Source organism: Buteo buteo, unplaced genomic scaffold (assembly GCF_964188355.1).
Source record: "Buteo buteo unplaced genomic scaffold, bButBut1.hap1.1 HAP1_SCAFFOLD_120, whole genome shotgun sequence".
Lineage (NCBI taxonomy): Eukaryota > Metazoa > Chordata > Aves > Accipitriformes > Accipitridae > Buteo > Buteo buteo.
Genome location: NW_027439284.1, coordinates 130,980 through 143,310, shown reverse-complemented (window position 1 = coordinate 143,310; position 12,331 = coordinate 130,980). Strand labels below are relative to the sequence as shown.

The 12,331-nt window shown below is 52.5% G+C and overlaps 1 long non-coding RNA gene across 1 annotated transcript; it reads left to right on the top strand.

The window, feature by feature from the left end:
* The first annotated feature begins 4,417 nt into the window (after positions 1-4,417).
* LOC142028049 (uncharacterized) lies at positions 4,418-12,091 on the top strand. The gene is made up of 3 exons (XR_012649370.1): positions 4,418-4,605; positions 5,358-5,499; positions 11,728-12,091. It is a non-coding gene; the product is annotated as an uncharacterized LOC142028049 (long non-coding RNA).
* Positions 12,092-12,331: the final 240 nt, after the last annotated feature.

Here is a 12,331-nt window from a genome sequence, read left to right as displayed (position 1 = left end):
CAGCCAACGGTGAAAAGGCAGGGGAGGATTCTGCCGGAAGGGCTCTGCACCCCAGGAGCTCCCGCCGGCCGGTTTCTCTCCCCTTTGCCCGGTACCGAGGGGATGACGACACCTCGCGCGCGTCCCCTCGCGGGGGGGGCTGCCCCAGGTGAGCCGGGGGACCCCCACCTCGCTTCTGCCCGCGGGAACGGACCGGGAGAGACACTCCACGCAGAGAGAGGAGCGTGGCGTGGATTGCATGCCCGAGGGAAGAGGCCGGGCTCCCCGCTGGCAGAAGGACAACTCGCCTCCCTGCTGCTCGGAGCTGCTTGCTGCGGACAGCCCTGCCTGCGCCCGGCCGCTCTTCGGCCGTGCTGGGAACGCGGTCCGGCCGACAGACGCCCCAGCGAAAAGACGCTCCAGCTAATCGCGCCTCCTGCTCGTTACAGCTGCAGGTACTTTTGCCTCTGGCTAATGCACGCTCCAGACAGCGGACACCCCGCCTCGTTCCAGCTCCCGCTTGCTACAGTTCTGGCTCCTTGAAGCCCCAGCTCCGCACTGAAGCTCCGGCTGATTTCAGCTGCTTCTCCTTACAAGCTCCAGCTATGTGCAACGGTCTGGGCTTTCCATAAGGTTATCTATCAACTGCTGTCAACACTGGAGCGTTAGGATTAAACATCAGAGTTACACGCCAAGTAAATATCCATTAGTTTGGGCGATTAATTACTTGACGACTATTCTGAGCGGCGCAGAAAGAAGAGCTGGACTCAAAGAGGGCACGTGGGGTCTGAAAAGCACCTTTCCCCCCCGCAGACCATCACAGATGTTGAGTTCGGCCTGCTGCGTGCCGGCCTCCCGCACTTCGGCGTCCGACACAACCAGACCCCCATCTCCGGGGAGGGACCACGCACCCTGCCTGCCCCCCGCTTCCCCCCGCAGCCCCCAACACCCTCCCACCCGCCTGCAAAACCAGCCAAGCCGGCTCCCGCTTTTGGCCCCCACACCAGCTGACTCGGGGCCCATTTGGGAGCCAAAAAACCCGGCCGCTGAGCCTGTTCTCAAGGCCCAAACACGCAGGGCCGGACCTCTGTTTCTGGGCCCAAAGCTGCGCAGCTCGGTCTGTTTCCGAGCCCCCAAATCAGCCACGCGAGCCTGTTGTCAAGCCCCAGGAACGGAAAACTTGTTCTCCATTTCTGACCCTGCAGTGCCCACGGGCGACGCCGAGCGTAGCCACCCCACAGCCCTGCACCCCCGGGGCCCCACACGTAGTTTCGGGGAGTGCTCGGGACCTGCGGAGGGCCCGGCCCCACGCCTCTGCGGGGCAGCCCCAGCACAGGCAGGGCGTCGCTTCACGATTGCCGTTTCAGGCTTTATTTCCCCGCCACCAGCGGCACGGCCAGGCCCCCACCCCAAACCCCCCAGCCGAAGCACCCCCGCGGGTAGCCGGGCCAAGCCACCCGGAAAACAAGAAAACCAAAGAGGGAACAAGACAGAGACCGTGGGGAAAGGCAAGGAGAAGGACACAGAAACAGAGAGAGCGCGGGAGGGATAGGGAGCAGGACAGAGAGATGGAGCAAGAAAGGAAAAAAGGACGGGAGGCAGAACCAAGGGAAAGAGAGACAAGGATGGGGAGCAGGACAAAGGGACGGAAGAGGAAAAAAAAAATAGCAACGGGCTGCAGGACAGAGATGAAGGGATTCAATAGACACAGGGAGCATGACAGAAGGACAGAGAGGAGACAGACAAAAGGGACAAAGAGCAGGCCAGCATCGGAGGGGAAAAAACCAGCTGCGATGGGCAGTGGGAGAGAGAGATACGGAAAAAGAAAAAAATACTGAGGAACAGAAAAAAGAAAGAAGCGACAGCTAGCTGGACAGGGGGACACAGTTAGAAAGGGCGGGAGAGGGAACGGGGCAGAGAAAGACAGACAGAAAAGGTAGCGAAAGAAAGCAAGGCAGAGGGACAGCAAACAGGGCGGGGGGGGGGAAGGGACAGGGGTCTGGACAGAGGTGGAGAAATAAGCAGCAGGGACAGAGAAAAAGAGACAGAAAGAGGGACAGGGAACATGGCAGAGAAGGAAAAATCAGGACAGCGGCAGGACGGAGATCAAAAACTGGGACGGTCCTCAGGACAGAGAGGAATACGAATACGAGCAGGGAGCGGGACAAAGGGATACAGCGAGAAACGACGGGACAGGAAGCAAGACAGCGCGACAGACAAGAACAATGACAACGAGAGAGAGAGAGCGTGCGCGTGAGAAGCACAGGGGGTTGGGAAATTTAGAAAGAGAGGTATCAGGAGCCCTGCAGAGAGAGGGAGGGTGAATAAAAAAAGGGGCAGGAAGCAGCACAAAGGGTCACAGAGAGTAAGAGATGAACAGGAAGGAGGACGGGGACAGTGAGATCCAGAATGACAAAAATAAACAGCAACGGCGAGCAAGACAAAGGGATAGAGACAGAAACAGAAAGTAGGAAGAAGAGAGATAGGAAGGCAGGGACACAGAGCGACACGTACAGGTACGGAGAGGAAAAGAACACTAGGGGAACAGGCCAGAGAAATTGGGAGGCGGGGAAAGAGGCGGATGCAGATCAGGACAAGGAGATGGAAAAGGAAAAAACAGCGACTGGCTGCAGGACAAAGACGGGGCGGGGAGAGGGAGAGGGAGCAGGACAAGAACGCAGAGAGAAAAAGAAAGGGGGGCAGTCGAAGGAAAGGGGGGGGGGAAGAGGGAGCAGGACAAGAGAATAGACAGAAGAGGAGAGGTACAGGGAAGCAAAATAAAAATAATAAAAAAAAACCAAACAAACAAAAAAGTCACAGCAGCAAGAGAAAGCGAGGGGGTCAGGAGAGGGGGAGGGAGGGAGGGACCGGGAGGCACAAGAGGAGCGACAGGGCCCCGGAGGCCCAGGACTCACCACAGCTCTCGCTCTTGGAGCTGCCAGGAGACCTTGCCAGTGCAGACGCTTCTTTCTCCTTCTCTCCTCCCTTCCTCTTCTGTAACTCCAGTCGCTTGGCTCTCCTCCACATAACGGAACACGCGAGCGTCTCGCGGCTCTTACGAGATGAGGCCTCCTAGACACGTAGCCTCGCTCGCTCGCTCACTACGTGGCCGTACCGCGCTGCTGGTCATGCATACAGACCCTGGCAGCCTGACCTGCTGCGGACTACGAGGAGGGATCCTCCCACACCCAGAGAGGCAGGCTCTCTCTTGCCTGCAGCGGGAGGCAGCTGCCAGCCAGATGGCCTTCCGTTTCTTCTTCTTTACTTTTCTGTGGCCTCTCCAGCTTCAGCAGCTCCCGTCCACAGCCAGCAAGCGCTCCGCCTGTCCCTCTGTGCTCCCGCGCCACGAGGAGAGGGAGGCCAGGCAGAGACAGCCCACGCGAGCCTGAGGCTGCTGCAGTCAACGGCATCCCCGGGGACGAACAGACAACCGCACTCACAGCGTGGCCTCTGGGAGAGGGAAAGAGGCAGCAGTGACCGTTATTACTGTAGCTCGACCCTGGCCAGAGCCCCTCCTTCCGCAGGGGCTTCCGCAGACGCCGCTCGTTCCCCGCGCCGCTGCTAACGGCACCCACGTTCAGGGAGACTCGAGAACATGGGAGGGCCAGCTTGCTGCCCTCACGACAGGGCTCGGGGGCTGCCTGCGGCTACAGCACAGGCTTCAGGGGAGGGGCTGGAGCTGGGGGCAGCCGCACGGGCCGAGCGGGGCCGGGGGAAGGCGCCGGGGGAGCTCCGGCGACTCGGGGAGGCGCCCGCTGGCCGCGCCTGGGGGGTGCCCGCCTCCGTCCCCTCTTCCCTTCTATCGGCTCTCGGGGAACTGCCTGGCGCTGCCCTGGCCCGGCTCGCCTCCGGCGGACCGGGAGCCTGCCGCGGCGGCCGCTTCGCAGCTTCCCGTCCCGCCAGCGCCCGGCGGCCAGCGGGCAGGAGGCACCCCCCCCGCCCCCGCCCCTGCCCCTGCCCCCGCCGGAGGGGATCGCTCGCCTCACCCGCGGTCCCGGCGCTCGCCCGCTGCCGCCCAGACCCGCGCCCTGCGCGCCACCACGCTGCACCCGGACACCGCGCATGCGCCGGAGGGGCCGGAGCCGACGAGCGAACGCCGGGCTGCCCCACGCGCAGGACGGCGCATGCGCCCGGGTCGCGCGTCCGCACGGCTGGTCGGGGAGCGGGTGCAGCGGGAAGCCCGCGGAAAACCACACGAAACCGGCAACGCTCCTGCGTCTGACCTGGTCGGACTCCGGGGGCCGCGGCGGCAGCAAGGACTACGCCGCGCCCGAGAGCCACGCTGCCGCCCGGCCGCCGAGTCCGCGAAAACTACAGCTCCCGGCATGCCCCGGGAGGCAGCCCGCCCTGCTGCCTGACCCCGAGGGGAAGCCGCTTCCGTTTCCGCCCACCCCCACGCCGGCGCAGCCGCAGTTCCCGCCGAGCCCCCAGCGCCGCTCCGGGCAGCTCCGGCGCGCTTTCGCCGCCCGGCTCCGGCACGGCGCGGCGCGGCACCCCCCCGCCCGGCTCCGGCTCCGGGCAGCGGCCGCCGCCGCCGCTCCGTGCGTCCCACACAGACCCCGTCGTCCTCCTCGGGGCTTTCCCCGGAACCCGCCGGCCGGCTGCGCAGCCCCGCCACGGGGCCCGGTGAGCACCCCCCCCCGCGCGCGCACGTGGTCCCAGCCGCCCTGCGCCCCCCCCCCCCTCGCGCGCACTTGCTCCCAGCCCCCCTGTGAGCCCCTCCCCCGTGCGCACTTCCTCCCAGCCCCCCCGCGCGCACTTGCTCCCAGCTGCCCTGTGAGCGCACTCCCCCCCCCGCGCGCACGTGGTCCCAGCCGCCCTGCGCCCCCCCCCCGCGCGCACTTGCTCCCAGCCCCCCTGTGAGCCCCCCCCCCGCGCGCACTTGCTCCCAGCCCCCCTGTGAGCCCCCCCCCCCCCCCCGCGCGCACGTGGTCCCAGCCCCCTGTGAGCCCCCAGGGCTCCCCCCCGGCCTCTGCACCGGCGGCCCCCACCTCCCCCGGGCCACCCCCGCCTCCGACGTTCGCCGTCCGAGGGGCGCCCGGCCCCGCTCACCTTCTCCCGAGGGGCAGCCGCAGCCCGGCCACCGCTCCGCTCCGCTCCTGCCTCGGCTCCCACCGGCCCCGCCCCGGCCCCTCCCCCGGCAGCCCCCCCTTTCCAGGGAGGGGACGGCCCCAGCAGCCTCACTGCCCGCACCTGCGGCTCCTCCAGCCCCGGCCCGCAGCTGGGGGACCGAAACCCGGAACAAAACTTCTCAACACCCATGGGAAGTTAAGCAGCAGGCACTTCCTCGATTGAATGAAAGGTGGCAAGAGTCATCTCATTTGGAAGGGGTGTTAACTGGGGTCAAAATACAGATTTGAATACCCATCTTATTTTAGTTCTAAGACTTGGCGATTGCCAGGTATCATCTTTTCCATTTACCCGGGTCCACCAGCGAGGCCACAAGGGAGATTTCTTCCAGAGAGAGGAGAGAGTTATTAAGGCTGAAGTCCACGATTTGCCTTTCTCCTTCATGAAAAGGTGAGTGGATCATATATCATCACTAGTCACCCAAACAGTTAACCCTGAACTTTTCACCTGTCCTTTAATACAGTCAACTCCAAGCTAAATGTTTTCCGTTATTAAGAGGCGACCAAAGATCATGTAAAATATTATTATACTTTCTACAAACACATCCCCATCTGAGAGCTTTAGCTACTAGAGAAAGTCGTTGGAGTTTGGGGTCAGAGGAGCTGCAAGTATAAACCTTCATTCAGCTCTGTTTAGGATGTGTGATTTTTCTCTGGTTGTCTAAACCAGTCTAAATTTCCATAGACGGTCCCGACTCTGGGTGGCTCTAACAAGGATCCTGGAACTCCAGGAAATTCTAAACATCGTTTTATATTTTAAATATGATCCCAAGTTCCTTCCTGCACTTGTCGCTACGGTTTTGGCAACTGACAGCCCCAAGGGCTGCCTGTACAAGTTTCTCCCGAAGGGCGAGTAAATTAATTCTTTTGTCCATGAGGTGGATGGTTTGGTAATGTTATAATTCACAACGCTCTAATTCCTTCTTTCAAATTTAAAAAAAATAATTGCCTTTTAAATCCATCCCATTTAATTTGCTAAAATGATTCTCATTGTTCTGCATCTTTTCTCAAGTTTTGGTTAAATTCAATGTCAGTATTCTCCACGGAACTAGATTTTCATCTGACTTTGGAATCGGAAGGCAGGCTGTTACTGAGGTTCAATTTTGTGTCTTTACAAAACTTTGAATCAGTTACAAAACTAGATTTTTGGTTTTTTAAACCAAATTACAAAAACGGTTAATATCAAGATTAACACAGCTCAAACAATAATTGTTTCATTTTGTTTATCTCATGTTTGGAACCCCTCAAAAAAAAAATACATACACCCTCTAAACACACAAAAAGATTATTGCCCTCGACAATATTCCTAATAGCAACCCCAATAGTATAAACTTTACACAGCTGTTTTCCCAAATAGATAATGTGAAACTTACTTATAGATTTTCAGTTTTAAAGGGCCAGTTTCTTTAGACTTCCAATTTCTTGTTGGTGCTTTCTTTATTCTTGAATAATGAAGCCAAGGTTCTTCTCCCAGACCTTTACCGCTATAAGGGTTGTTAAAATGACTCGATACGGTCCTTTCCACTTCTCAGTGATTTTACATACATTCAATCTCCTGGTCGGAAGGGATGCGCTGCTACGTCCAATTCTAAGGGTCCAGCTGTGGAGACATACTGACAAAGTTCTTGAAAAGAATTGCTTAAAGAAATCATAACACCTTTTAAAAACCTATCTCCAAAGGCACTCAAGATACTCAGAACATAGGACTCTTGATATGGTCTTTCATAAAACATTTCATAATGACTTAAATTTTCTTTCTCTTCTGGCTATACTCTGATTCTTAATAGAGCCATGGGTAATGCTTTAACCCACGTGAGGAGTGAGGTTTCCTGACAAATTTTACTCGACTGTTGCTTAAGGGTATAGTTCATTCTCTCTCTCTCTCTCTCCCCCCCTCCCTCTCTTCCCCCCCCCCCGCCCCCCCCCCCGCTTGTGGTCTGTATGGGGTGTGATAGTCTCAATCTATAGATAATACTTTGCTCAGCTTGTCTCATAATCTTTGCTATAAAATGAGGGCCATTGTCAGATGACATTCTTACAGGCACCCCACATTTTGGTATTATCTCTTTGAGCAAGACTTTGACTACTTCCCTTGCTTTCTCGGTGCGACAAGGGAAAGCCTCGGGCCACCCAGTAAAGATATCAACTAAAACTAGGATAGATCCTTCTTTTCAAGGCAATTCTATAAAGTCAATTTGCTAATATTCTCCTAAAAAATTTCCTTATTTCATAATCCCAAAGATGATCTTATTACTGATTCGGGGACATTTTTATATATAAATTTCACATCCGCTTCTAATTGTTTAAACAATCTTTGTCGTATTTCACTTTCTGTTCCCCGATATACTTTGTGATGTTCAGCTCGGGCAATTTCTCTTATTATTGTGGGTGGGACTATTATTTGACCTGTCGGTGTTACAGCCTATCCTGTTTCATTTTGTTAGCCTGCAATCTAATAATTAATTCTTCATCTTTTTCGTTATAATTTGGAGTTTCTTTAGGCAATTTTATACTTTTCTCTGGAACTAGTGCTAGGATGCCTTTTTCCGCAGCCTCTTTAGCAGCTTTATCGGCCAGTCGGTTACCTGCGTTCGGACCGGTCTTACCTAACTGATGTGCTTTACAGTGCATTATCGTGACTGCTGTTGGTTTTTGAATGGTTTCTAACAATTTCAGTACTTGTTCTGCGTGCTGAATGGTGGTTCCTTGCGCGGGTAACGGTCCTCTTTCTCTCCGTATCGCTCCATGCGCACGTACTACTCCAAAAGCATACTTTGAGTCTGTCCAAAAGTGTTGACTCGCTTTCCTTGACTTAGTTCCAGAGCTCGAATGAGAGCTATCAATTCAGCCTTTTGGGCAGATATCGTCGAAGGCAAAGTTGGCAACACAATTACCTCCTCAGTAGTTATTGTCTATCTTGATAAACGTTTTCCTTCACAGATGGAACCGCTTCCGTCGGCATACAGTTCCCAATCTGTTTCTTCTAGCGGCACATCTCAGAGATCCAGTCAGCTGGAGTAAACTCTTTCGATTGTCTGCAAGCAGTCACGTTCCAGTTCTCCTCCTTTAACTTGATCGGTTGTTGAAAACGCAACAGGGTTAACGGTGGTAGTAGTGTTTAGGTAAACATCATCTTGTTCCAGCCACACCACTTGGTATTTCAGCATCCTGCTAGGGGCTACCCAATGCCCCCCTCTCTGTTTTAGCACAACAGTTATCATATGGGAAACGTACAGTAATCCTTTGTCCTCTAATCCTTTGTCCTCAGGTGAACTTACGAGCTTCCTGGATCAGTAGCACAGTTGCAGCGACGGCTCTCGGACGACCAGAGCATCCCAGACTCACATTACCTAATCGCTTCGAGAAGTAGGCCACAGCTCGCCCACTTGGCCCTACGTATTGGGCCAGGATACCCAGAGCTATACCTCTTCTTTCACGAGCAAAAAGTTCAAGTGTCTTCTTTGTGAGATCTGGCAGGCCTAGGGCTGGCACCCCTCTTACAGCCTGTTTCAGTTCTTGGAAAGTAGCTTTCTCGGCATCGGTCCAATCCATCGTTTGAGGTTTTGAGCTGCTCCTATAAAGGTCGGGCCAGCAAGCCACAATTTATAATCTACAGGTGACACCACTCGACCATTCCCGGCAACGCTCGTCATTAATTTTTTTCGTCTTAGGTTCGGGGAGACGACAAATTGCCTCTTTTCTCTCAGTTCCCAATTGTCTCTGTCCTTTTAGGATTTTAAAACTCATTTAAATAAGTTTCTTCTTTCTGGGTTATTTGGGTTTTTTTCTTTTGACGCTCGATATCCACCGATTCCCCAAAAGTTCAAAAAGTTAATAGTTAGCTTTGTGCATTGTTCTTCCGTCTCAGCTACAATTAACAGATCATCCATATATTTCAGCAAGATTTCTTGATTATTTTCTTTCTTCCAAATCTCTAATTCTCGTGCCAATTGATTTCCAAAAATGGTAAGACTATTCTTAAAGCCTTGAGGCAAGACTGTCCGCGTATATTGTGTTTTTCTCCCAGTCTCAGGATTTTCCCATTCCAAAGCAAAAACCCCTTGACTACTGGGATCCAAGGGAATACGGAAAAAGGCATCTTTTCGGTCTAACACTGTGAACCATTCTTGTTTCTCCGTTAGGGTTGCTAACAAAGTATAAGGATTTGCTACTACCGGATGAATATCTTGTACTATTTGATTTATTGCTCTGAGGAGGTCTTGAACTAATCTACCATCTTTTTCATTAGCCTTTTAACAGGCAAGATCGGGGTGTTATATCTGGATTCGCATTCTATTAACAATTTGTATCTTAAAAATGTTTGTATTACCATTGCTAACCCTTTCCGACTTTCCGGTCTTAGGGGGTATTGTTTAATTCTTACCGGATTCCATCCTGGCTTTAAATCAACTCTCACAGGTTCTGCTTTTTGGATTTACCAGGAACTTCCCAGTCCAGACGATTGGAATTACAGCATTAGACTTTGACTGGTATAATCTTCTGCTTTCGGTAACCATCCTGTTAACAACAAAGCCACTGCTTCGATACGTTTAGTTTCTGGAATTGAAGTTTTAATCTCTCCATTTTTTAATTTAACTTCTGCCTCTAAGTTCTCAAATAGATCTCTCCTTAACAGGGTTTTAGGAGAATCTGGCACATACAAAAACTGCTGAGTGACCCATTGCTTTCCTAATTTCATTGTTAAAGATTTAAAGAAGGGTCTAGTTTCTCGTTCACTTGTTGCACCGACACCACCAATTTCTTCAAAACTTAACTCTCCCTCTAAGGTATTTAAAACTGAAAAGGTGACTCTAGTGTCAATTCAAATTCCATTTTCTGTTCTCCCGGTTTAGCTGTAACCAGAGGTTCTGCTGGGAGACTCCCCGTCAGATACGTTCACTTAAAAAGAACAAATCTACCTATGGCACTTTATTCCATTTACTCTCTCTCTCCTACAAAACAACAGTAATTGCAATATAGTATTGTAACTCAAAGTTCTGTTTGTTTACCATTTTTCCTGCAATTCACCCCAATGTGCCAATAAACGTCCCAACGGTGATGGTTTTGGTAACTTTTCATCAGCGGTTCCATTTCCTGCACTCTTATTCTTAAACAATTTTGCTGATGCCTTTATACTTCTATACATTCAAATACCAAATACCAAACAAATGCAAATGACAGTTGTCCCAAATAATACACAAAGTCCAACCCAGCAATAGCTTTCGCTTATGACTTACGGGCAGACGCCTAGGCTTCCACTGCAGACGGGTACCCTCCAAGCCCCAACCCTGCGAAGCTTTCGCCGCGCCTCACGGGCAGGCTTTCCAAACAAATTCCAAAGCAGCGGCGCCTTACCTTTTTTTCCAGGGAACGCTGCGAGGAGCTTTGCGAGTCGAGGGTGACGGTTCTCCACGAGAATACCTCGGTGCCGGCCGGAGTTCGATCGACACTCGATCTCGTCCAGTCTCACTCGCAAGGTCCCATCTGGGTCGCCAAAACCGTTCCCGAAATCCGGAATAAAACTCCTTAACACCAACCTGAAGTTAAGCAGCGGGCACTTTGTTTATCGCAGCGCTGGGGACACGGGGGATCGCTCCTCCAAAGGCGTGTCCCGCTTAGTATCAAAATCCATCAGTTTTTACAGACTTTTCCTGTCAGGTCATTGTTACCTAAGCTCCTTCCGTAAAAATGCATACTATGCTCGTTCTTAAATTTAACCTTTATAATGATCGGTCCTTTGATTATATAACCTTATCAATATTCTTATTTAAAAACAATCATTGGTCAGTTACACTTAGCTCTGCTGACTGGCATCTTCGATCCTCAAATGGAGATGGGAAGGGTAAGGGGGTTTCCAAGCAGCAAACTGGCGTCCCCGACGGTTTCCTTAGTTTCCTGAAACAGAAGGTAGGAGAACCAGTAACTTCCTGGTGAGGTTTCTAGGGTTAGCTCTTTCAAACTTTAACAATATTAAGGTTCCTAGAGTCACGCGTAACACAGCTCCTCCTAAAGTTTCTATGGCTACGTTTCAAACTTAACGATCCTATACGTTATGCTTCACAATTTTACTTCTTAATCAAACCTAACTCTTCTATGTGATTAAATTTTGATTTCTTTACCGGAATATTTGCAACAGCTGGAGCCCAGCAGGAACAGGGGGGACACGGCCCGACCCCCCCAGCGCCTCACCTCCTCCTCCCCTGGGCTCCCTCACGGCCCCTCCACTCGTGCAAAGGGAGCGCAAACGCAGCCCGGAGGGCAAAGGGGACGGGCGGCCAGCGTTTATTCAGTCAGTCGCGTGCCTATCGCGTCCTGCCAGCGAGTCTGCTCTGGGGCTCGGGGCGCCCCCCGGCGCTCCCTCTGCCCCTCGGACACCTCTGATAGCCTATTTCCATACATTCTGTATGGCACGTCTAAATATTGGGATGGTTTTAATATTTTGTACCAGCTGTGGAAACTGGTTTGCTGCTAGGTGACTGCAAAAGTGAGATTTGGTAAATAATTATTAGAAATCTTACACTAACACTACGATTGAAACAATAGACAAAAGTATAGCCAAGCAATCGACTAGCAGAGGTAGGTACTCCTAAGTTTTGCAGTTCTTTGCTCTTATGACTAGATGTTCCTGTACGCTGGATGAGAACAATGCTGAAACTGACCACGTGTGATTGAACCTGCATTAAGCTTCAAGATCAAAGAACAAGGACAAGAATAAAGACTTCGAGGACAGCCAGCAAGAACTTCAGATGGGTCGGTGGTTGCAAAAGCAGCCCTTCGTCTCAAATGGATCCTTCATTGCACGTGATCGGACGTAGGCAGTACTATGATAATCGGTTGCCGTCGTTTTTATGTATATGTATACTAATCTGATTAACATGCAATTAGTTATTCTGTATAACCTGTTTGTGCTAAAGCTGTGGCATGCACGCTAGGTGGAACTATCCCCCGTGCAGCCAGCGCTGCAATGAAGAATGCCTGCTTTCTAAAACTCCAAAACGAGTCTTAGGGAGTTTCTTCGACTGGCTTTTCAGTATCAGGGGTACAAGGGAAGAAAGAAAAACAAACAAACAAACAAACAAAAAAGGCAGTGGTGTGGGAAAGAGAGGGGACCAGGGGAGAGGCGGGGAGGGGCAGGGAGGGACCAGAATGCGGAATAGGGAAGACAGGGCCCTAACCCCTAACCCGACACCCTAACCCCTAACACCCTAACCCTAACTCCTAAG